The sequence below is a fragment of the Macaca thibetana genome, chromosome 1 (genome assembly GCF_024542745.1).
Source record: "Macaca thibetana thibetana isolate TM-01 chromosome 1, ASM2454274v1, whole genome shotgun sequence".
Taxonomy (NCBI): Eukaryota; Metazoa; Chordata; class Mammalia; order Primates; family Cercopithecidae; genus Macaca; species Macaca thibetana.
In genome coordinates this window covers 47,252,160-47,276,060 of record NC_065578.1, presented here as the reverse complement: position 1 = coordinate 47,276,060, position 23,901 = coordinate 47,252,160, and the positions used below count along the sequence as shown (strand labels likewise).

The 23,901-nt window shown below is 41.2% G+C and overlaps 2 protein-coding genes across 5 annotated transcripts in view; one reads left to right on the top strand and one right to left on the bottom strand.

Annotated features, from left to right (window-relative positions):
- Positions 1 to 23,901, bottom strand: part of LOC126961605 (putative selection and upkeep of intraepithelial T-cells protein 1 homolog) — a 206,622-nt gene that overhangs the window by 55,555 nt on the left and 127,166 nt on the right. For 3 of the 4 annotated variants that reach the window (XM_050802162.1, XM_050802143.1, XM_050802145.1), the window contains one exon: positions 10,585 to 10,675. The gene's annotated coding sequence lies outside the window, so the exon portion shown is untranslated. Of the gene's footprint in view, positions 1 to 658; positions 2,514 to 10,584; positions 10,676 to 23,901 lie in introns of those variants that run through there. The other variant, XM_050802153.1, reaches the window with a different exon arrangement.
- The window catches only part of LOC126961625 (selection and upkeep of intraepithelial T-cells protein 1), a 196,394-nt gene that overhangs the window by 135,029 nt on the left and 37,464 nt on the right, over positions 1 to 23,901 (top strand). The window lies entirely within an intron of this gene.

Genomic DNA, 23,901 nt, shown 5'->3' with positions numbered 1-23,901 from the left:
TGACTCATGCTTTAGAATATTGCAGTGTATAACATTGATATGCCCAAACTGGAGGACTTATTTATTTTCCCCCTTTGGAGCCGGGACCCATATCCTGCTCACGCCCATCAGGGACCTTGCAGTCTAACAATGACTTATTAAAGATCTCTAATGTATAAGCTGATTAGACTCTAGATAACAGTCACCACCAACCCCTATCCCAAATAACCAGAAACGTGTTGGATCTGAAATCAGCTCAGCATTCATTAGTATCATGACAAAGCAAAGAAAGAGTTTAGGCCAAGGTCTTAATGAGATAAAAGAGTAGTTATATAGAAAAAAAATGTGTGAGAGAACCTGAAGGTATAAAGTTACAGAGATTGATATTTTAAAGCTTATATACAGACCCGCACTAAATGGAAACATAATACTTCCTAATTACTCTTATGTACTGAGTGCCTACTAATGGACTCACAGTGCTAAACACTGTAGACATACTGGCCCTAATTCTGACAATTTCCCTTCAAGAAAGATATTACTGTCTCAGGTATATAGGCTAAAGTCAGACATTGTCATCAAATGATAGGAAGGTTGGTGGTTGACAAAAGCAAAAAATTTAAAAGTAGTGCATACTGTGTTAGTTGGATAGTGTTAATAATAAAGAAAGATGTGATTTTACCTGACAAGAAGAGAAGTGGGAAGTATATGGGAGCTTCAGAATGCTGACAGATTCCTGGCTCTTTGGTCTAGTGTGGGAGAGCAAAAACAGTAACAATTAGTGACACCCACAAGGTAGGTGATTTCCATGGGGCAGAGTCAAGGTTTTTTAAGGGATTGTATGAGTAAATGTTTTTCAGAGAAACAAAACCAATAGGATGTTTATGCATAGAAAGAGACTTATTTGAAAGGATTACCTCCCATGATTGTGGGAGTTGGCAAGTTTGAAATCTACAGGGCAGGCCAGCGATCTGCAAAGCCAAGGAAGAGGTGCTGATGTAGCCTTGAGTCCAAAGGCCATGTGGAGGCTGAACTCCTTTTTTCTTGGGGGACCTCAGTTGTTTTTTCTGGAGGCCTTCAACTCGCTGGGTGAGCCTCACCCACATTATTGAAGGTAATGTGCTTGACTCAAAGTCTACCGATTTAAATGTTTATCATATCTAAAAAGCATCTTCACAAAAGCACCTTTATCTGACAGCTGTTTGACAAGCAACTGGATACCATAGCCTAACCAAATCAACAAATGAGATTATTCATCACAGGGAAAAAAAAAAGATAATTATTTAAATATAGTGAAAACATGGAGTAGAGTAAATGTATATAGAATGAGCATCCTGAGTCAATAGATAGAATATGAGAAAAAAGAAATGAAAGAGAAAAGGCATGAAAGGATCCAAGAGAAGAGGGACTACAGGAGTTTGCATTATGGAATGGCCTACAACGATAAAGATAAGAAGCATGGTGGATTTGACATTTCTCAAAGGGAAGGCCAGAGCCAATGAGGTGATCCTCACACTGTTGGAGGCCTGAGCAGGTTAGTAGAGTGAATATTTCTCATTATTGAAATGGAATATTGTGGAGGCAACATTAAAATTTTTTGGTAAAGATCTTTTAGGAACAGAAAAGGATCAATTGCCCTAACAACAACTAAGTCAGTATCAGTCCCTCTCTTGTGGTCAGAAAGCCCTAAACTCTGTAAGTGAACCTGGGAAAGACTAGAGTTTTTCCACACTGCTTGAGTGAAATCTAGCAGCTATCCTAGACTTTTGTCAATCATCCACCCACACCTTTAAATCTAATTTGAGATGTTTACAAGATATTCCAGTGGGCATGTCACTCCACATCTCTACTTTACATTTTTGAGGCTTGCCTAGCCTACTTCTCTAGAACTGGTTTATGAAATCTGTCCTACTGGAATTTCATCTGCTTGTGATCTATGCACCTTTCTGGTGTCCCATGTGTGGCCACTGCTTCTGCTGTGGTCTCTCCTCCTAAATTCCTGAGAATGACTCTCTAGCACTGTTCCTTGTCTTGAGCCAGTCCGACTTTGTTCCAGACACTGTTTCACATAGCACCACAGTCAAGCATATTCTAAGCCCTTTCTGAAAATATTGCTGACAACAGGTTTAGGCATCAAGGCTCATACATAGCAAAACAAAACAAACAAAGAAAAATGAACAATAACAAAGCTTTGTGCTCAGTCTGCTCTGTGGGACTATTTTAGCTGATTCTGAACTGCTAGGTCCTAAACCCTGCAAGTCTGCTGAGTCATAGTAACTGCCTGCCCAACTTGTTTAATCTTAACTACATCCTAGAATCTACTCTTATTGACTTCCAGAATCCCATACTAGAAAGGCTCAAAATTTGATACCCTCATGATCCATGTGATAATCCACAGACACCTTGAGAAAGTAGTGTAATGGATTGAGTCAGACTGACCTCTGTTATAATCCTGCATGCTATTTGCTAACTGTGTGATGCTCAAGGCATTATAAAAGAGAAATATTAATTCTCAAAATGTTACTGTATATGTTAAATGGAACTAGTCTCATGTTTGTGAAACCAAACTACCACACTGTGTAACATGTTAAGCCTGTTAAATATGAATATGAATGAACAGAAATATGACTTTGACATCCCACTTGCATTTCTCTGGGATAAGAAAAACATAAAGACCTTAGTCTTGCTGACAAATAAACCAGAAAATATTGAATATAATAGTCTTTATAGTAGTCAAACATGATAATTTGGGATGTATAAAACATGGAGAGATTATACCATTCATTTTTCAAAACATTTCCTTAAACTGCAAGTTCTTTCTCTTGGAATAGTATATTATAAGATATTAAATATCTGTTAAAACTGCTGATTGTAAAGCAAGCTGGAGAAACAAATTTTTATTCTTGTTACTCCTTTGTCCACTCCATTATCCCAGTTGATTTCTTGCTCCTCTGAGTCAGAAAAAGAAATAGTTTCTGAATATTCAAGGAGAAAAAGAGGGAAGAGTGAAAGACACATCCCTTCTCACCACTACCCAACACATTTACTTCTTAGTAGAAACCAATGATAGGCAGACAATCAATAAGCTGGAAGGGCAGTAGCTATATTTTCCTCAAGCTATGGGCAGATATAATATACTTGGAATTCTGTGGGTTTCTTTCAGTAAGTCTTCTTCTATCTGAAATAGCATATAAGATGGGATTGTGAGTGGATAATTTTAAGGAGTATAGCGAAAACTTTTGTACGTGCTGAAATGGTACAATGACAAAACATATAGAGAACAAATTAGAGCAAGGGAGTAGCCTAGTCCAGAGAAAATGGGATGCCATGTAACAGGCAGAAGCTTGGACTGGTTAATGAACTTAGAATTAAGAGAGGGTACAAACAGAAAGCCTAAGAGAGAACCCTGGCCATACCTGGACTAAACTCTGGTGGCTGAAGGAAAAGTAAAAGGAATGACTAACATTGGCCTCTAATTCCTTCAGTTTGTATTCCTGCTTGGCCCTGCCTGGAATCCCATTTTTTATGGACTGGTGACTGCCTGGTTCTAATTGGCTCTGATGGGAAGGTGGAGGGCAGGAAGGGGGCAGGGAATTGGCCAAAATGGAGGGAAGCCTGTGTCTTCCTACAACTCCTCATCCAAATTAAACAATTTAGCTTTTCTTAGGCAGATATAGTTTTGCATCATTTTAAGCAAGTTTTTCTTTCACCTTCTAAACCCCCACTTACTTGTAATTAATTACTCGTCAAGATGGTCCATAAAACAAGCTATGCCAGGAAGCTTTGAAACAATAAAGCAATAGACACATGGTGAGTCACTAAACAGACAAGGATATTTCTACCTTTATACAATGCAAAATTCCAGAGAGCCCCTTCATCCCAGAGATTTTTCTTTTGCTTTCCAAAATCAGTCGGAATGTTGAGGATCTAATCACTGGCAGGCACCCAGATAATGTCATGCCTTTTTACAAAGGCAAGGATATCCATTGAAGCCTTAATTCATTTTTAAAAATTGGAAGAGACCCAATAAAAACAGGAGAAGCTATAATTTGATTTTTAAAAGTCCCAGATTTTGAATAAGCATGAAACAAAGAGAAGACATCTTGATAGAGTTCAAACAGGTTACTTGGACTGCTGAATTCCCCAGAAGACATAATAATACACGATGGGCAGTATTGTCATTAGCAAGAGAACAGAACCAAGGGGCAATAATCCTAAAAGTTACCAGTGAGGGTCCTAGATCACAAAGACTTGGGAATTTGGTAACCAATGATATATAACTACAGAATAAACAGGCAGTTCTGAGAGAACTAAAAGAATTAGTGATTCATAATTATAAATGCAGTCTATATCAGGACTAGTTAGATCCAGACAGGGATATCATTCCAAAGAAAACAGGTTTCTAGGCAGGGCCAGGGCAGAGATTAGAACTAAAAAGTAAAGCAAAAAGGGTAATTATGTGGGATGATAAATATGATAATCTTGCTTTACTATAGTAACCATTATAGTATCTATAATGCTATGAGTTATGTATAAATACCTATGTATTTATACATAACTCATAGCATTATTTTGTAAACCTCAAATAAAATTTATTTTTTGAAAAAGCAATCAACCAGGAAATTTAAAAATCTAGAATAGAGATACAAGGAAATACAAGGAAAGGTAGTTGGCATTGTCTATCTTTCCTCTTATTGATTCAATCTTATTTTTAGAATCATGAAACCAGACAACAGATCCATATGTTCATTTTAAACTGAGTACACAAATGGTGTTCAAATGAGAATCTCCCACCCTAACCCAAGACTAGAAACTTCTACCAGTTTAGGAGCCCCTGGGAGGTCATAAGCCAGTATCTGTGGGTAATATAAAGTAATACAAAACTCTTATTATGGAAGCTTCAGAAATAAGAGCTAGACATGATAGAATGAGACCTGAGATTGGCTGAATGTATAGGTAATTCAGATGTCATTTGGAAATGTCCTCTTCCTCAGTGCCCTAGGTTGAAACGTCCTTGAATCCTTACTGATTTCATATTTGGAGAAAGTCTAAGAACCTCTCCAACATCCATAGAATCAAAATATCCATGTCACCTCTATCTCTAGCCCCTACATTCAAGCATTTCATCTCTGTTTAGTTTCCATATCAACCCAAAATCAAATATCCCAAGCATTTTATGATGGTCTTTGATTTACCAATGACTTGAGGTTCATAGAAACGGATACATGATACTATTATCATGATCTCCTTTCATGTCTCCTTTTTCCTTTCTGACTCTCTGTCTCACACAGAGGAAACAATTTCACCTTGTCTATTATGTATTATTTTTCTCATCTTTTTTAGAAGTCTTGGCACTAACTAAAACCAAAGCTTGTCAGTATTTTCCTACCTCAAGATGGCTTAGAAAGACAGTTTCCAAAAAAAGCAATATTCTCCCTAAGATGATAAAATCTCTCACCACCAGAAAAACAGAAAACTATTTTAGATTATTATTCTTTCCTGAAAATGATATTTGTAACTTATGCAAAATTTGAGCTGAAATTGGATAGGTCATATGCAAGAAAACTGAAAATTGATAAAGGGGACCAATCCCTGAGTAAGGCAGCAATGTTGACACAGACAAGGTAAATTGTGCAAGCTCAGAGAGGCAGAAATTAACCTCCAAAATACATGGCAGTGACCATTACACATTATTTCTTCAAGCAGAGGACTGCATACCCGACCATTCTCCCTGTCAATAATAGAATTCATTCATACTCTTATTTAGGTCACAGAACAGTAACAAGTGAGGTTAAGAGCTTTGTAGGGTCACAGATAGAGGCATAAAGAAAGTAAGGAAACAGAGGGCTCAGCAAAAAGGGCAGGGATGCAAAAGCCAAACTGTGGGCCACAATAAAACTTGCAAAAACTTGACAATGCCTCGTGTACGAAAGATAAGAATTATAGAGAGAAGAAGCACAGAATCTCAGGCAGAAAGACATATAATTTGACCTTATCATGTGTCCTTGATACACACAAGGATAGTGAAATAGGAGTGTGAGGTATAAGATTCGTGGATATTCCTATGTGTGTTCTTGTCAGGATCCCTGGTGTGCTGCTTCACCACCTGGAAAGCTCTGTGGCCAACAGCACCTTCTGCCTGAGTGTTGCTCATGCTCACTGGGCTCATTCCACCCATTGGCCCAGCAGGCTACACTTGGCTATGGGTCCAGATCCCACACCTACCAAGGGTGAGCCAGGTGTGGAGAGGCAAGGGTTGTGTGAGCAAGCAAACACAGAGTCCAGCCACTGCACACAGTCAGGCATGTCAGCTGCTGGGGCAGGGTGGGCAGCTTCAGATGCCAGCACAGATGTCATCTCCATGCGAGGCTGCAACTGGACCTGATGTACTGCACATGGCTTCTACTGCAGACACGCGCATCCAGATAAGAGGAACACAATGGTGCCCAAAAGCTTGATGATACTACAAATTGCAGAGCCCCAAAGAGGGTGTCACAACACTGGCTCAGGGACCCCCTAGTTCTGGGCTTGCTGAGGGGCTGCAGCTCTTCTCTCCTTGTCACCTACAATGTGGCAAGCAGGGGGCATACTTCAGCCCTGTTTGTGTTACAGCTGTTTCAGTCCTGTGATTCAGCAGGTCTCCAGTTTTTATCTGGTGTCCAGGAAGAATGAAGTACCCAAACAACTGGAGGGTGAGTAAGGAAGAGAGGAGCTTCATTGAGTGACAGAATGGCTCTCAGGAGACCTAAAGTGAGTAGTTCTTTTCTACAGGCAGGTCGTCCCAACAAGTGTCCAACATTCAGCAGAGAGGAGACCCAGAGTGGGTAGCTCCTTTTCACAAGCTGGTCATCTGGACAAGTTGAGGAGACCCGAACTGGGTATCTCCTTCCTACAGCTGGTCATCTCAACAGCTCTGTGAGTCTGGCTGAGTTTGGAGTTTTTATGGGCTTCAGAAGGGTGGAGGTATACACTTATTAGTTCATCAACAGCCATGGGTGGGTCCGGAAAATGCATTATAAGTTCTCACTCCAGGCCACAAACTGTGCTTGGAAATGAAAGCCCAGCCCCCGTGCTTCAGGTCATCCTTGGCTTGAAGGTGAGGTTTCACCAGGGATGTACCCCTTTCTGCCCAGGAGCCTGTCTACCTCCTGCCACCATCGATGATGTTGTCCATGGAACCCAGGCTGTTTGTGTCATGGGGCACATGCAGGCCCATGCCAACCTGCCCTCAGCCCCCCTCAGCCTCCCTCACATGCCTGTCAGTACCAAAAGTCCAGAAGGGGCTGAGGTGTCAGGTGGCTAGCATGTTAGAGTTGCTCCAAGTGTGCACACCTAGCCAGCTTTTGACAGCACCCAGGCTCAGCCTCAACTTTTCTCCAAAATTAGAGTGGGCACCAGGAACAGGGAGAGGCCAGGGAGTGGGAGGAGAGACTTTTGAGCCTTTGGGGTCAGGGAGGACTACCTGGGCCTCCAAGAGTTCAGGGATGCCCAGGTCTGCAGCCATGGTTAGGCAGCTGCAGCTGCAACCAAGAGGGTGGGGTCCCACCCCATAAACTCAGAAAGGGGCAGGGCTCCTGCCTGTTCCCAGCTCCCACTTGTTGCGGGAAGTCAGGGATCCCAAAAAGAGGGACTGGCTGGAGCCACAGTAGAGGAACTTAAATTGTGAAGATTTCTTGGACATACATCTGTTCCCCAAATTAATACCTTTATAATTTCTTATGCCTGTCTTACTTTAATCTCTTAATCCTGTTATCTTTGTAAGTTGAGGATGTACATCACCTGAGGACCCTGTGATGATTGCATTAACTGTACAAATTGATTGTAAAACCTGTGTGTTTGAACAATATGAAATCTGATTGCAAAATATGTGTGTTTGAACGATATGAAATCAGTGCATCTTGAAAAAGAACAGAATGACAGTGATTTTAGGGAACAAGGGAAGACAACCATAAGGTCTGACTGCCTGCAGGGTCAGGGAAAAACAGCCATATTTTTCTTCTTGCAGAGAGCCTATAAATGGATGTGCAAGTAGGAGAGATATCACTAAATTCTTTTCCTAGCAAAGAATATAATATTAAGACCCTAGGAAAACAATTGTATTCCTGGAGGGAGGTCTATAAACGGCTGCCCTGGGAGTGCCTGTCCTATGGGGCTGAGATAAGGACTGAAATACACCCTGGTCTCCTGCAGTACCCTCAGGCTTATTAGGGTGGGGAAAAAATCCTGCCCTGGTAAATTTGAGGCCAGACCAGTTCTCTGCTTTCTAACCCTGTTTTCTGTTGTTTAACATGTTTATCAAGACAATACAGGCACAGCTGAACATAGACCCTCATCAGTAATTCTAATTCTGCCCTTTGCCTTGTGATCTTTGCTTTTGTCCTTGCCCTGTTTCCTCAGAAGCATGTGATCTTGGTTCTCCCTTTTGCCCTTTGAAGTATGTGATTCTTGTGACCTACTCCCTGTTCGTACATCCCCTCCCCTTTTAAAATCCCTAATGAAAACTTGCTGGTTTTGTGGCTCAGGTGGGCATCATGGACCTACCAATATGTGATGTCAACCCCTGTGGCCCAGCTGTAAAATTCCTCTCTTTGTACTCTTTCTCTTTATTTCTCAGACCAGCTGACACTTAGGGAACAGAATATACATTGAAATATTGTAGGCAGGTTCCCCGATACCCACTGGCTTTGTGGAGCACACAGCCCTGCCCATGCCTCCCTGCTGTAGCCAGTGTCTTCACAGTGGCTGCTCCAGGTGGGCTGCCACTGCCACCAATTCCCTTCTGAAGAGGTACACCTAACTACTGTTAGGATAGGCATGATGATCACTCTTAACTGCTTCATTCTGACAGAAGGTGCAGTTTTGGGGAAAACAGCAGTCAGATATGTCTCAGAGGCCTAAGGGTCCCTGGTAAAAAGGGAGTCATCATCCATGGCTCCAGTTGCATGACTGCTTGGAGTTGATAATCTCTAGGTGAGAAGAAACAGATTTTACAAGAAGGTTAAGTATGTGAAGGAAAAAAAATCCAGTGCCAAAGATAACAGAAATAAGAAGCAAAATAGACTAACCATTCTGAAAACAATGTTGTAGCTGGAGCTGTTTCACCCTGATGAAAGAAATTGAATCTCATTTGGTGTTAGAAGAGAAATAACTGTTTAGGGGAGTAGATAATCCCTTGGTTTTGTTTTCCCATAAATAAAAGCTCTGGGTTATGGGCACCCCATTTACCCTCATTGCCTGGTAGAATTTGCAGGATAATTGACCAGAATGAGAATATTGATCAAGACTTTAACATTACCCATTCCCTTTGTTTCTTCTGAGCTGCAGTCAGAGATCTCTGGTTGGCTCACAAAAAATAAGAATGGTTCTTAATCCAAAATGCAGACAAAAGCTTAAAAACAACTAATGAGCACCTGTCAAATTCCTATAGTTCATTAAAAACTATCTTTTGAAGTGGATCAAAACACAACAATAATTGTCTGTGAATGACAAAATGTCTTATGATAGTCATAGTTAAAAACATGATTGACAAAGAAATTTGGTTATTTCTGTGGTTTATAATAACATAATAACCCTAATTATGATTGATAGCATACACTCAGACATTAGAATTTTAGAAATCCCATACCATTTTGGAACATATGTTAATAATGTTTACTAAAATATAACCTGAAGAATAAACTTTATTTTTATTTCAACAATTCCTTGTAACTAAACATGCCAGATATATCTGTTTACCTCTATTCTGGATGTTCTGGTGGCCCTCTGTAGCATCACAAAGTAAGGGGTCAGAAAAGACTATTCTGAAGCTGAAATTTAATTTTGGAAAGCCTATTAAATATATATTAAAGATTTAAAACATTTCATGTTTTGAAAAGAATTTCATGTTACCTTAAGTCATTTATTTACTCAAAATAATGACTCAAAACTGTAAAAAGAAGGCAAAAACCTTTTCTCATTAGGAGGGAAGACTTAGCTTTCCAAACAATCTGTCTCTTGTCCTTCCCTTCTCTTTTTGGAGTTTATTTACAAAGCAAACAAAAATCTTTTATTATTCTTTAACACATGAAAATCTTGTTCCAGAGAAACAGAGCCAAATTTCACCATTGCATTAGTCTATTATTAATGTCAACCCCAATTTTTAAATAAAAACTTATGGACAAATCTATCTAATCTTAACCAATTTGACCATGAGATGAGATTCTCATAAACCTTTTATAACCCATTACAAACTTTTGTTAAAGAGCAAATCATTGCCTTAAGAAAACCCTGTTTTGTTTTTATTCTAATGTTCAACACACAGAAAAAGCTAATAATATCCTCTTGAATAAGTAAATATGTTCACACAAAAAATTTTGTTAAAAGATTAATTTTTGCAAAACTTCCACAACTTGTTCAAACCTTTCATTTTATCTTATCTAATTTCAAACAATTCTTTAACTCTCTAAACAGACAGAAATTTACATTCTTATGCCTTCGTATAATCTTTTACCAAAAAAATTTACTTTCCTTACACACCTTGAAGGTAAACCTATTTTCAATAGACTCAATTACATGTTATAGTGGTAACTCTTAGCAATTTTTAATTTTGGCATAAAATTGGTAAGTTACCTTAATTATGTAGTAGGTGCAGATAAGATTTGACTCTTTCCAGCATAGTTAGGGGTGTGGTTAACTCCATATGTCCCCAGACTTTACCAAACTGTAAAGCAAGCAAGTCAAACAATTTTCAAAAGCCAAAGAAGCAGTTTATGACCTTAAAGAATTTAGCAAACCTACTTTCTGACCTGCATAATTTAGGCCATATGTCTACATTTTGAAGACATTCTTACATTACCAATAATATTTAAAGCTGTTTTTAATTCTCAAAGATTAAAGTCACATGAACTAAAAGGCATTACAGATTCATTTTTCTTTAAAAAATATTTGATCTAAGCCATTATTTTTCTTTAAGCCAATCAATTAGAGCTTTTTTTTTTTACATAAACATCACACACATAACACATATATAACTACACAGACAGGGCGAGGGGTGGAGCAAGATGGCCGAATAGGAACAGCTCCAGTCTCCAGCTCCCAGCGCGAGCGACACAGAAGACAGGTGATTTCTGCATTATCAACTGAGGTACTGGGTTCATCTCACTGGGGAGTGCCGGACAATCGGTGCTGGTCAGCTGTTGCAGCCCTACCAGTGAGAGCTGAAGCAGGGCGAGGCATCGCCTCACCTGGGAAGTGCAAGGGGGAAGGGAATCCCTTTTCCTAGCCAGGGGAACAGAGACACACAACACCTGGAAAACCGGGTAACTCCCACCCCAATACTGCGCTTTAAGCAAACAGGCACACCAGGAGATCATATCCCACACCTGGCCAGGAGGGTCCCACGCCCACAGAGCCTTCCTCATTGCTAGCACAGCAGTCTGTGATCTAACGGCAAGGCAGCAGTGAGACTGGGGGAGGGGAGCCCACCATTGCTGAGGCTTAAGTAGGTAAACAAAGCCCTGGGAAGATCAAACTGGGTGGAGCTCACAGCAGCTCAAGGAGGCCTGCCAGTCTCTGTAGACTCCACCTCTGGGGACAGGGCACAGCTAAAAAACAACAACAACAACAACAAAAAAGCAGCAGAAACCTCTGCAGACGCAAGCAGCTCTGTCTGACAGCTTTGAAGAGAGTGGTGGATCTTCCAACACGGAGGTTGAGATCTGAGAACGGACAGACTGCCTGCTCAAGTGGGTCCCTGACCCCTGAGTAGCCTAACTGGGAGACATCCTCCACTAGGGGCAGACCGACACCCCACACCTCACACGGTGGAGTGCACCCCTGAGAGGAAGCTTCCAAAGCAAGAATCAGACAGGTACACTCACTGTTCAGCAGTATTCTATCTTCTGCAGGCTCTGCTGCTGACACCCAGGCAAACAGGGTCTGGAGTGGACCTCAAGCAATCTCCAACAGACCTACAGCTGAGAGTCCTGATGGTTAGAAGGAAAACCAACAAACAGGAAGGACACCCACACCAAAACCCCATCAGTAAGTCACCATCATCAAAGACCAGAGGCAGATAAAACCACAAATATGGGGAAAAAGCAGGGCAGAAAAGCTGGAAATTCAAAAAATAAGAGCGCATCTCCCCCTCCAAAAGAACGCAGCTCATCGCCAGCAACGGATCAAAGCTGGACGGAGAATGACTTTGACGAGATGAGAGAAGAAGGCTTCAGTCCATCAAACTTCTCAGAGCTAAAGGAGGAATTACATACCCAGTGCAAAGAAACTAAAAATCTTGAAAAAAGAGTGGAAGAATTGATAACCAGAATAATTAATGCAGAGAAGGCCATGACACGAGAAATAAGTGACAAATGCACAAGCTTCAGTAACCGACTCGATCAACTGGAAGAAAGAGTATCAGCGATTGAGGATCAAATGAATGAAATGAAGCGAGAAGAGAAATCTAAAGAAAAAAGAAGAAAAAGAAATGAACAAAGCCTGCAAGAAGTATGGGATTATGTAAAAAGACCAAATTTACGTCTGATTGGGGTGCCTGAAAGTGAGGGGGAAAATGGAACCAAGTTGGAAAACACTCTTCAGGATATCATCCAGGAGAACTTCCCCAACCTAGTAGGGCAGGCTAACATTCAAATTCAGGAAACACAGAGAACACCACAAAGATACTCCTCGAGAAGAGCAACTCCAAGACACATAATTGCCAGATTCACCAAAGTTGAAATGAAGGAAAAAATCTTAAGGGCAGCCAGAGAGAAAGGTCGGGTTACCCACAAAGGGAAGCCCATCAGACTAACAGCAGATCTCTTGGCAGAAACTCCACAAGCCAGAAGAGAGTGGGGGCCAATATTCAACATTCTTAAAGAAAAGAATTTTCAACCCAGAATTTCATATCCAGCCAAACTAAGTTTCGTAAGTGAAGGAGAAATAAAATCCTTTACAGATAAGCAAATGCTAAGAGATTTTGTCACCACCAGGCCTGCCTTACAAGAGACCCTGAAGGAAGCACTAAACATGGAAAGGAACAACTGGTACCAGCCATTGCAAAAACATGCCAAAATGTAAAGACCATTGAGGCTAGGAAGAAACTGCATCAACTAACAAGCAAAATAACCAGTTAATATCATAATGGCAGAAGCAAGTTCACACATAACAATATTAGCCTTAAATGTAAATGGACTAAATGCTCCAATTAAAAGACACAGACTGGCAAACTGGATAAGGAGTCAAGACCCATCAGTCTGCTGTATTCAGGAGACCCATCTCACATGCAGAGACATACATAGGCTCAAAATAAAGGGATGGAGAAAGATCTACCAAGCAAATGGAGAACAAAAAAAAGCAGGGGTTGCAGTACTAGTCTCTGATAAAACAGACTTTAAACCATCAAAGATCAAAAGAGACAAAGAAGGCCATTACATAATGGTAAAGGGATCAATTCAACAGGAAGAGCTAACTATCCTAAATATATATGCACCCAATACAGGAGCACCCAGATTCATAAAGCAAGTCCTTAGAGACTTACAAAGAGACTTGGACTCCCATACAATAATAATGGGAGACTTCAACACCCCACTGTCAACATTAGACAGATCAATGAGACAGAAAGTTAACAAGGATATCCAGGAATTGAACTCATCTCTGCAGCAAGCAGACTTAATAGACATCTACAGAACTCTCCACCCCAAATCAACAGAATATACATTCTTCTCAGCACCATATCACACTTATTCCAAAATTGACCACATAATTGGAAGTAAAGCACTCCTCAGCAAATGTACAATAACAGAAATTATAACAAACAGTCTCTCAGACCACAGTGAAATCAAACTAGAACTCAGGACTAAGAAACTCAATCAAAACCACTCAACTACATGGAAACTGAATAACCTGCTCCTGAATGACTACTGGGTACACAATGAAATGAAGGCAGAAATAAAGATGTTCTTTGAAACCAATGAGAACAAAGATACAAGATACCAGAATCTCTGGGGCACATTTAAAGCAGTGTGTAGAGGGAAATTTATAGCACTAAATGCCCACAAGAGAAAGCAGGAAAGATCTAAAATTGACACTCTAACATCACAATTAAAAGAACTAGAGAAGTGAGAGCAAACACATTCAAAAGCTAGCAGAAGGCAAGAAATAACTAAGATCAGAGCAGAACTGAAGGAGATAGAGTCAAAAAAACCCTCCAAAAAATCAATGAATCCAGGAGTTGGTTTTTTGAAAATATCAACAAAATTGATAGACCACTAGCAAGACTAATAAAGAAGAAAAGAGAGAAGAATCAAATAGATGCAATAAAAAATGATAAAGGGGATATCACCACCGACCCCACAAAATACAAACTACCATCAGAGAATACTACAAACACCTCTACGCAAATAAACTAGAAAATCTAGAAGAAATGGATAATTTCCTGGACACTTACACTCTCCCAAGACTAAACCAGGAAGAACCTGAATCCCTGAATAGACCAATAGCAGGCTCTGAAATTGAGGCAATAATTAATAGCCTACCAACCAAAAAAGTCCAGGACAGATGGATTCACAGCTGAATTCTACCAGAGGTACAAGGAGGAGCTGGTACCATTCCTTCTGAGACTATTCCAATCAATAGAAAAAGAGGGAATCCCCCCTAACTCATTTTATGAGGCCAGCATCATCCTGATACCAAAGCCTGGCAGAGACACAACAAAAAATGAGAATCTTAGACCAATATACCTGATGAACATCGATGCAAAAATCCTCAATAAAATACTGGCAAACCAGATTCAGCAGCACATCAAAAAGCTTATCCACCATGATCAAGTTGGCTTCATCCCTGGGATGCAAGGCTGGTTCAACATACGCAAATCAATAAACGTAATCCAGCATATAAACAGAACCAAAGACAAAAACCACATGATTATCTCAACAGATGCAGAAAAGGCCTTTGACAAAATTCAACAGCCCTTCGTGCTAAAAACTCTCAATAAATTTGGTATTGATGGAACGTATGTCAAAATAATCAGAGCTATTTATGACAAACCCACAGCCAATATCATACTGAATGGGCAAAAACTGGAAAAATTCCCTTTGAAAACTGGCACAAGACAGGGATGCCCTCTCTCACCACTCCTGTTCAACATAGTGTTGGAAGTTCTGGCTAGGGCAATCAGCAAGAGAAAGAAATCAAGGGTATTCAGTTAGGAAAAGAAGAAGTCAAATTGTCCCTGTTTGCAGATGACATGATTGTACATTTAGAAAACCCCATTGTCTCAGCCCAAAATCTCCTTAAGCTGATAAGAAACTTCAGCAAAGTCTCAGGATACAAAATTAATGTGCAAATATCACACGCATTCTTATACACCAGTAACAGACAAACAGAGAGCCAAATCATGAATGAACTTCCATTCACAATTGCTTCAAAGAGAATAAAATACCTAGGAATCCAACTTAAAAGGGATGTAAAGGACCTCTTCAAGGAGAACTACAAACCACTGCTCAGTGAAATAAAAGAGGACATAAACAAATGGAAGAACACACCATGCTCATGGATAGGAAGAATCAATATCGTAAAAATGGCCATACTGTCCAAGGTAATTTATAAATTCAATGCCATTCCCATCAAGCTACCAATGAGTTTCTTCACAGAATTGGAAAAAACTGCTTTAAAGTTCATATGGAATCAAAAAAGAGCCCGCATCTCCAAGACAATCCTAAGTCAAAAGAACAAAGCTGGAGGCATCACGCTACCTGACTTCAAACTATACTACAAGGCTACAGTAACCAAAACAGCATGGTACTGGTACCAAAACAGAGATATAGACCAATGGAACAGAACAGAGTCCTCAGAAATAATACCACACATCTACAGCCATCTGATCTTTGATGAACCTGACAAAAACAAGAAATGGGGAAAGGATTCCCTATTTAATAAATGGTGCTGGGATAATTGGCTAGCCATAAGTAGAAAGCTAAAACTGGTTCCTTTCCTTACTCCTTATACAAAAATTAATTCAAGATGGATTACAGACTTAAATGTTAGACCTAATACCATAAAAACCCTAGAAGAAAACATAGGTAATACCATTCAGGACATAGGCATGGGCAAGGACTTCACGTCTAAAACACCAAAAGCAACGGCAACAAAAGCCAAAATTGACAAACGGGATCTCATTAAACTAAAGAGCTTCTGCACAGCAAAAGAAACTACCATCAGAGTGAACAGGCAACCTACAGAATGGGAGAAAATTTTTGCAATCTACTCATCTGACAAAGGGCTAATATCCAGAACCTACAAAGAACTCAAACAAATTTACAAGAAAAAAACAAACAACCCCATCAAAAAGTGGGCAAAGGATATGAATAGACATTTCTCAAAAGAGGACATTCATACAGCCAACAGACACATGAAAAAATGCTCATCATCACTGGCCATCAGAGAAATGCAAATCAAAACCACAATGAGATACCATCTCACACCAGTTAGAATGGCAATCATTAAAAAGTCAGGAAACAACAGGTGCTGGAGAGGATGTGGAGAAACAGGAACACTTTTACACTGTTGGTGGGATTGTAAACTAGTTCAACCATTATGGAAAACAGTATGGCAATTCCTCAAGGCTCTAGAACTAGAAGTACCATATGACCCAGCCATCCCATTACTGGGTATATACCCAAAGGATTATAAATCATGCTGCTATAAAGAGACATGCACACGTATGTTTATTGCAGCACTATTCACAATAGCAAAGACTTGGAATCAACCCAAATGTCCATCAGTGACAGACTGGATTAAGAAAATGTGGCACATATACACCATGGAATACAATGCAGCCATAAAAAAGGATGAGTTTGTGTCCTTTGTAGGGACATGGATGCAGCTGGAAACCATCATTCTCAGCAAACTATCGCAAGAACAGAAAACCAAACACCGCATGTTCTCACTCATAGGTGGCAACTGAACAATGAGATCACTTGGACTCGGGAAGGGGAACATCACACACCGGGGCCTATCACGGGGAGGGGGGAGGGGGAAGGGATTGCATTGGGAGTTATACCTGATGTAAATGATGAGTTGATGGGTGCTGACGAGTTGATGGGTGCAGCACACCAACATGGCACAAGTATACATATGTAACAAACCTGCACGTTATGCACATGTACCCTAGAACTTAAAGTATAATAAAAAAAAAAAAAAGAAAATAACTACACAGACAGAAGAAGATACAGTTATTGTAATATTTTTAATTTGCTGGTCTCTTAATTGGATTACTGACCTCAGGGTGGATCCCTTCAAGAAACAGGGCTAGAAAAACATGTAATTTCTAGGGCCTAATAAGCAGGCATAGCCATAAGACAAAGACAGATTTTGAGAGGCATCTATTTGCTTCTAATTCCTGGAGTTCCATGGGAAAAAACAGGGACTTTTTTTTCCCAAAATGGGGTCAGTGTTGCCTTCTCTGGCTTTCCCAAGGAGCCCCAGGCTATCTTAGGGCCTCTCATGTGTGCAGCAAGAGATGAGAAAAATAGCTCAGTTAGCTGAGGAGAAAAAAACCTTTTCCAGAAAAAAAAGATCCACAAAGAGAAAAGACATAAAGGCCTTTTAAATATACCTATAGCTTAAATATTCACTTTTAATTAAGCTGACTTTTAAGCTCCTTTTTTAAGAAGTCCTTTTAAATCTCTCATTACCTGACCTTACCCATGCCAAATGGCCAATACTTCTGGCTCTCGAACTCATAGAGGGGCAGAGAATACAGTGATTTTTGTCATTCCAACAATGAGTTTGCACAGAGAGGGAGAAGCTAAAAGTCTAACAGGTAATAACTTTTAGCTTTTTGCTAGAATGTCAGGTTTCTTGGTTCCCTCACCCCTGTGATGGAGCACTATCAACCCTGAGTCCTGTGAAGGGAGAACAGACAAACAAATGTTGCTCCTCAAGAGTTGCCAAGCATTTTAAGGTCTGAGGAAACTAAACCTTTCCCAGTTTAGGGGATGCATCTGAGGGAAGTATCCTGTGGTACAGAGATGTGATTATCCATCCATGAATAGAGGACAGAGGAGGAAAACTTTTTTTTTATTTCTCCACAGTCTGAGTGCCAAAGGAGTTCCAGTGATTCAGGATGCACTTGAGAGGAGTGCAGGCTGAAGATTATTGGTTACCCATCTGGAAAGAGGGGGAAAAGGCATCTATTTGTTCCTTTCTTTTCACAGCAAATACCTGGGGTACATAAGGGAGAAGAAAAAGCATCCCCTTTTTGCTTTCAACCTTATATCCCTGAGTCCCAGCAGCCTTTGCAGGTGCTACCCATTGGTGCAAGTGTGACCTTCACCCATGTAATGGGCAGGCCTAGTGGGTATAAATATTTACACTCACCTATGCACTGCCCTATCCTCTGGCTGTTGGTAAACTTTGGGTTCCCTAGACCACATCTGTGCCATGGATAAGAGCATGACCTCCTTCCACGAAGCACGGGGGCACCCAATTGGCAGGAATTAGTCATGCTCACCTGTGCTGTGCCACTAGACTTCCACTGTCATTTGCATCTGGGTCCCTCAAATCTACTTTTCCTTTTTGAGCCTCAAATCGAAGCTTGGGACAAAAAGGTGCATCAGGAGAGTGTATGGACCCATTAAGTTAGTTCCAAGTGGCCCTCATCAAATTGCAGCCAACAACCAGCAGGGGCAGCTCCTCTGTTGCTTCCCTATCATAAGCATGCGAAGCTGTGGGACCAAGCCCTCTTCAAAGAAGGGAGAGAAAGGGAGTCCCAGGAATTGGGGACCTAGCCTGATGAGGTGTCTCCCAAGGGAAAAATAAACTGAGCCCTCTCATAGAAAAACTCCCTGTATCTGCAGGACTATGTTGACTCCTGACATGGGGGAGGAAAAAACAACTTAAGTGCAGGGGAGGGGCTTGCAGGGCAGCCTACTTTTCAGTGGTAGGTAGGGTTTTATTCAAAAGTAACATAATGTCTTTCCAGGAGAATTTAAACACTTGGGTTAAATTCTGGAAGGCCTCTAAATACTGCTCAGGGTCATGTGAAAACTTTCCACAATCCCCCTTAATTTTCCTGAAGTCCTGTAGAGAAAAGGGGACCTGGACCTTAATGGGGCTGAATTTGCAAGACATCTGTTGTATGGGTGGGAGTGAGTCTGGGACCTGCCTAACAGGGATTTCTAGGATGGGGCAAGCTTGAGAGAAAACCTGGATAGGGAGGTGAAGAGAGTTGACTTTCCCACTGGAAGTACCTCTGGGGTTTGCTTCCCTCGTTCCCTGAAACTACCCCTTGGATCCTCTCCTGAGATGGCCACTAGGAGGGTTGAATCAATCCTACTACATGGGCAAAGGTCCAGGTTACGCTGCAAGGCAAAGGAAGTCTGCACATATGGGACCTCAAACCATTTGCCATCATGTTTACAGAAAAGGTCCAGTTGCAGGATGTTATTAAAATTAATGCTTCCTTTCTGAGGTCATGCTTCTTTTCTGTGCCTCAAGCTGCTTGACAGTAAGTTGGCAACCAAGGAAACAATAAGGAGAACATTTTTGTCACAATACACGTACAGATGTCAAGGCACACTTCATTTCATCTGTGCTACTCTTAACCTTCAATTTTATACTCCTGATGCCTAAGCCAAATGCTCATTCTACCCAGTAATACTATCTCTGTGGTTTGGAACAACACCCTTAAAATTGTATGTAAAGGAGAGGATAGCAAGAAAGAAAGACAGAGTGATAGGAAAGACTAGAGATCCTAGTGCCAACACCTTAATGGGCTTTCCGGGATGGGAGCTCATCTAAGGGTTCTCAGGCAACACCAAGGTGTGGCTTGACCAGATTCCTTCAGTTGCCCCAGAGTCTTATTTTGATCCCACGTGATGGCTAGACCTCCATGGAAGGAAACTGGATTGGAACAAAGCCAACATTCCCAACACCCGAGGGTGATGCGGGTTTGGCAGTGTCCTTCCCAGCAAGGCTGTCCTCCAGATCTTAAGTCCAGCAGCTGTGCTAGTCGCTTTTAACTGGCCAACAGACGCTCAGTATTTTTTGCTCATTTTGGCTATTGTGGAGTTTAGGGACTCTGCAAAAAAGATAGAAAGTATCAAGTCCATTTTTATCCACTCTTCTGCAGATCCCAGAAAAGGTCCCCAAAATGTCATGGGATCCTTGAGGTGTCACATCACCAGCCAGAAACCACTGTGGCTGGTAGTAACGTGTGCCTGAGTATTGCTCATGCCCGATGGGCTCATTTCACCCACTTGACCCAGCAGGTTGCACTAGGCTCGCACTACCGGTTCGGATCCCACACCTGCCAATGGCAAACCAGACACAGAGCAATGAGGGGTGTGTGAGTGAGTGAGCATGGGGTCCAGCCATTGCAGACACCAAGCATGCCAGCTGCTGCAGTAGGTTGGGCAGCTCCAGGCACCAGCAGTACTGACTTTGTGCAAGGCTGCAGCTGGACCAGTACTGCAGGTGTGGCTTCCACTTCAGGCACCTGCTTCTGAACAAGGGGAACACTGTGGTGCCTAGAAGCTTGGAGACACCAGGAGCCACAGAGTCCCAAAGAGGGTTCAGCCTAGGCTCAAGGAGTCCCTAATTCTGGGATCCCTGAAGGACTGCAGCTCTTCTCTCCTTTTTGTCACCCACAACATGACGATTGGAGCAGAGGGCATGTTTTAGATCTATTTGTGTGACTCTTTCAGTCCTGCCACTTGGCACACATCTGGAGTTATTTTCCCAAGCCCAGGAAGAATGATGTACGCAGACAACTGGACACTGAGCATGGCAGAGAGGAGCTTCACTGAGCAACAGAACAGCTCTCAGAAGATGCAAAGTGGGTAGCTCCTAACCTGGAAAAAGCAACGTAAGTTCTCACTCCAGACTGTGAACTCCACCAAGAACTGACAGCCTGGCCCCCATGCTTCAAGCCATTCCTGGCTTGAAGGAACCCAACCCTTTCTACCCAGGATCCTGTCTGCCTCCTGCTGCCATCAATCATGCTGTCCACAGCATCCAAATTGTTCTACCCACGGTTGACTGCAAGCCCTTGGAGTCGCCCTCAGCGCCCCCTCGGCCTCCCTCCCATGCTTGTTGGCACTCAAAGTCTGGAGGGGGCCAAGGTGGGAGGGGACTGGCGTGTTAGTACTGCCCAGAGTGCACACACACACCTGGCCAGGTCACGACAGTGCACAGGCTCCGCCTCAACTTTGCTGTGAAATCGGAGCAGGCACCAGGAGCAGGAAGTGGCCAGGTAGCGGGAAAAGGCACTTCTGAGCCTGAGGGGGCAGCTGGGGGCTTCCTGCTTCCCCAAGAGTGCAGGGACTCCTGGGTCCGCAGCCACCACTGGGCGGCTGCAGCTTCGCACCTGAGGGCGGGGCTCCTACCCCACCAACTGGGAAGAGGGCGAGGATTCTGCCTATTCCTGGGTCCCACTGGCTCCATGGAGCACCACAGCCCTGGCCACACCTCCGCCGCTGCAACCGGCATCATCCCAGAGGCGGCTGCAGAAAGGCTGCCGCTGCCATTATTTTGCATTTTACATCATTGTGCTAGATAGATGCCCTTATCATTATGAATCATCGTGAAATGTTTCTCTTTATCTCTACTGAAGCTTTTCGCCTTATGATCTGTTTTGTCTGACATTGGAATAACTATATTTACTTTCTTTTGGTTACTTTCTGCAAGGCTATCTTTATCCATACTTTTAACACATTTTGTATCTTTAGAGTGAAAGTGTGTCTCATGTAAGCAACATTTTAAACAGACTTTTAACCAGTACGACAATCTTATTCTTTATTTGGAGTATTTAGTCCTTATACTTTCAGTAAAAGTACTACCGTAGTTAAGTTGCTATATACCGTCTTACTATTTATTATGTATTTGGTCCATCTGTTTTATGGTCCTTCTTCTCCTTTCTTTTCTTCTTTTAGCAACTTTTTATTATTTTATTTGTGGTTCTTTTATTAGTTAGGCAATGTTTCTTCTTTCTTCTTTCTTGACTTTTTCTAGGTCAAATAAATGTTTGATTTTATTGTTCCTTTTATTACATTTTAAGTTTTACATTCTATTGCTATTTAATGGTTATCCTAGAGATTACATCATTAATTCTTGGCTTATCACAATTTAATACAAAATACTACTTTTATTATTTTCCAATATTACATAAACTTTATAACTTTTAAATTTCGCTTACATCCTACTTTTTTCTATGACTTTTATCCATATTAGTTATTACATGTATATTCTATTCTATAAGACGTTTTGATTATTGTTTGAGTAGTAAATAAGTAGTGAATATTATTTACTCATATATTTACCATCTTGGGTTCTTCATTTAAAAGTTATAAAGTTTATGCAATATTGGAAAATAATAAAAGTAGTATTTTGTATTAAATGGTAATAAGTCAAGAATTAATGATATAGTCTCTAGGATAATCATTAAATAGCAATAGAATGTAAAACTTAATTTTATATTTCCAACTGAAATAATTTTTCTTCTGCCTAAAGAAATCCCTTTCTGGTTGGTTGTTCTTACTACAGGTTTGCTGACTACAAATTCCTTCAGCTTTTATTTACCTAAAAATGCTTTTATTTTACCTTTCCCTTTTGAAGAATATTTTTACTGTAGAGAATAGAATCCTAGGCTAGTACAGGGTAGGGGTCTCTGTATGTTTGTGTTGTCCCACACTGATTAGATGTCAACCCATGGACTTGAGAATTTCATATATTCTCTTTAAGTCATCTTTCAATCTTTGTGTCTTTAAAATTAATTTGTCTTTCTGGAGATAAAAATGAGTAAAATGTTCCCTGAAACTGATGAAACTGTTCTATCATTGATTGAGATTATGGTTGTACAACTCCATGAATAAACTAAAAACTGTTGGATTATGAACTTTATTTTTTCCTTTTTATTTTTCTTTTTTTTATGAAACAGGGTCTCACTATGTTTCCCAGGCTGGTCTCAAACTGCTGAGCTCAAGCAATTCACATGCTTTGGCCTCCAATGTGCTGGGACTACAGGCATGAGCCACCATGCCAGCCTCCTTTAAATATTTTTAACTTTCTTTTTATTCAGGACTCAACGTTATACTGCCTGGCCTATACCTCCCTGCAGGCCTTTGGAGAGGGGGTGCCTCTTCCTTATGCCTAATGTTTGCTTCTCTGGGCAGGGAAGGAGCTTTAGTGTATAATGGCACCAGCCTTTCCCTACCCTTCTACTTCCTCATGGTGGTGGTCTGTGAAGGGGGGTGAGCTTCTTTCATTGGACTTCTTGGCTGACTTGGTGCCTCCTTTTTCTTGCTTGGGAGCAAGTCATCCACAGGGAGCAGGCATTCCTCTCGGCTTCTCCAGGGACGACTCTGTCCCTTGGCCTGGGGACCAGCCAGGGAGTAGGTTCATTTGTGTGACTCTGTGTAAGTCTGTCTAGTGTTGGCATTTGTGTAACTCTGTGTAAGTCTGTCTAGTTCTGGGGTTCAGCCAAGGGAAAGTACAAGCTGTCTCCTTCCTCTTTCTCTTTAGGAGTTTCCTTTGCAGCTTTTCCCCTTCTTTTTTCCTCCTTCTCTTGGCAGCTGCCTCACCTCCAAAGACCTCATGCTCTCAGATTGCTTTCTTCTATACCATAAGTTTTACAGGGGTCAGGACCCAGTCTTTGCAATGATGATGGGGGAGCAGTTTTGAGACCCCAACATCTGGTGCATAGGCCACATAGCTCTTGGAAAAGAGACAAGGAGTTATATTTTGCAAAGTAAAATGTGTCCAAAGTAACTGGGGCAACTGATAAGACCAGGCAGGGAGATCTTGATCTTCGTTAGTGTCTTCTGAAGTGAGCCTATGTGGGTTTTAACCACGAAAGTATGGGAAAAAATTATAATCATTGTTATGAATAGATTTTTATACTGAGTTATTGGCTTTTAACTGCTGTAGCTTGGGAAGAAGCTTTAAGCC